We start from the raw sequence: 2,965 nt of genomic DNA on the forward strand, positions 1-2,965 counted from the left end.
CTGAGAAAAAGAGATATTTCTGGAAAAAAAAGTCAGAATTCTGAGATTAAAGTCAGAATTCTGACTTTTTTCCCCATATAAAACTGAAATAATATTTAAAAATCAGTTTGTTTGTTTTTTTCCAGTGGCCCTAATCCTCTTCTGTAAATTGTAAATTAATGGTTTATTAGATCAAAATTTAGACCAGAATGCAGAATGACTTTATGGCTCTATTTGTAATTATCAAGAGTACATAAACCCCTTCAATTCTCCCCTAAATAACGCCTGAGGCAAAGCAATAGTAACTTCTCTGCTGTGTTTGATAAGCATGGATGTGATCAAAGAAAAGTGGAGGGAATTACGCTACATAATCGAAACATGATATAACAAGTCATGCTAGCATTTAGCACGGTAAGAATTTAGTGAGAGAAGGACTTCATGAAGCCTAGTTTTAACATTCGTCTGAGAGCAACTAGAACAATCGCTTTACAAGCTCTGCTAATAGCAGAGTCAGACTAAACCCATAGAGCTAGATCACAGTTATCAAGTGCATTTTTTCTTGAATTAATGAGGTAAGTGAGACACTTTGCCAATTGAACAATACAATTTACATTTAAAATAAGAAAAACCACTTTCATTGCCTTATTTCAAGTGAATCTTATCTAATTATCTTATTTTAAGAGTGAAAAAACTTATTCCATTGGCAAATCATCTTACTTACCTACTCAAATTGAGGTTATATACGCTTAATTTAAGAAATTGTTACTTATTTCTAGATTATTTTGGCAATGAGCATGTTAAGAGTGATATACTCTGTCTGTTAAAGATCATTTACATTTCTATTCATTAGAAGTCATAAACCATTTACATACATACTCTTTTTATTCTGTTATCTATTAGGTCCCTGTTTTTTTTATAGCCTTACATATAAATATATCTACTTTAATAATGTGTAAAAAATGTGTTTATTCAGTCAATATTTGATACATGTACTACTTTTTTGATTCACCATGTTGCAAAAAAGAAATTTGGCCTTTAATGTTATGAATAGAGCCTCTTGATACAAGAGTAAATAGCGACTTATTAATTCTCAATAGATATGATCAATTAACTGTCAATAAATTCTTTAATCAATCATTGCATTCATAGTTAATATTAAAATATTTGCACTTCAAAATTAGTAGCTGTATGATTTAAAGAAGCTTGTAGCTAATTTAATTGTAATATGTAATTAACTACTGTTGACCGTTCTTTGTTTGACTGTTGGCTAGATGACATCACCACTTAATGCACGATATATTTCTTACTTTTGGTAAATACAGTAAAATTGCGAAATTAGTGTAAAGAAAAGCAGTTTTAGAAAATGCCCCAACATATGCCTCTACAAACACAAGTTGTTTAGCAAAGTTTATAAAATTCCTACAATTGTCAGGACTCAGAGTGTAGGACCCAGAATTCAGGCAGACAGAACACAAGTGATAAAAAAAAAAAAATGTTTATTTACTGCTAAGTAATCTGTGGTTTCGTCCTCTGGGACATGATGACTGGAATCTCTGTAAAACTAGAAACTTAGGTTAGTGACCACGAAACTCTGACAGGGAACAGAGTCCAAAGAGCTGTCTGAAGACAGGTCTGTCAAAACAGATGAGAAAAGGGGCAAGCAAACTCAAAAGTTCAGAAGCAGAAACAAGTCAGGATAAGGTCATCAGAAACACACTGGGTACGCTAGAGAACTCTCACAAACGGCTCAAATAATCTGGCTCTGATGGCTGGGACCAAGCAGTTTAAATAGGAACTGGAATTGGTGGGTCCAATGAGTGTTAATGAAAACTGGGCGGAGCTAAGCAGGTGGATGAAATAAACCAATAATCCAGCCATCAGTGCCAAGATCATGACAGCAATATAAGATTTAAGAAATATATCCTTGAAAAAAAACTACATAAAACCCAGACTGTGCGTAAGTTGAATCATAGACCGTAATGATTATTGACCAAAAATGTCACATCACTCTTACTGAATCTGAATTTTTTTATATACTGAATAATGGTTCCCCATTGGGTAATTGTGTGAAAAATCCTTTTTGTAAAACAAAGGGTGGCTGGCCAGAAAAGTTAGAGAACTACCCCTTTATACCAACTTTTGTTATATTTTCCAAAATTATTTCTGTTAGTCATGTATGTAAAAACATCCTTTCTCTATCTTTGGCTTCATTTAGTGTGGAGCTTCAATCTCAGCTGGGCTAATATCACTACAGCATAGTAAGGCAATGTGTTGCTGGAACCACCAAATATTCAAAAGCCAAGAAAAGAAGTACTGTGTTGGATTTTTTACTATAGATTTACGGTAAATTGCTGGCATATATCACAATCTTTCTCTGTAAATATTTCACAGTAAGTTATGGTGAGTCATTTCCACCAAAATCACAGTTAGATGTTGTAACCTCAGTGGCAAAAACTGTGATAAAGCTGAATGTAGCTGGAAATCACAATATGTGGATGTGGATATTCTTACATTGTTACTGTAAAAGTAATGCAACTCAGTAGCCACTAACTTACCATGAATTTACTATTTAAATAATATGGCAAAAGATTGTACATTGGATTTAACTAGGATCTTAACATGTTTAATCCTTTATTACAAAATTAGAATAGAAAATAATGCAATACACACGGAACTGAAAATGAACACAATCATTAGGTTTCCATTCATGCATAGTCTGTTAGTTTACGGACCAGTTACCTCAAAATGGGGCTGATGCACTTTTTCCTTGACTTCAGTCCTGGCTCACGGTAACTGCCCGAGAATGTACCTGTCAATAAGGCAAGGCAAGGTAAGTTTATTTGTAACTCAGTACATGACCATTCAATTTAGTTTATTTCTATAGCGCCAATTCACAACACAAGTCATCTCAAGGCACTTTACAATTCAATAGATCATGCTGTCAAACTGATTCAAAGTTTTCTATCTAATTAAAACCAGTTGATTA

Source organism: Cyprinodon variegatus, unplaced genomic scaffold, assembly GCF_000732505.1.
Source record: "Cyprinodon variegatus isolate N-32 unplaced genomic scaffold, C_variegatus-1.0 Scaffold511, whole genome shotgun sequence".
Classification (NCBI taxonomy): Eukaryota; Metazoa; Chordata; class Actinopteri; order Cyprinodontiformes; family Cyprinodontidae; genus Cyprinodon; species Cyprinodon variegatus.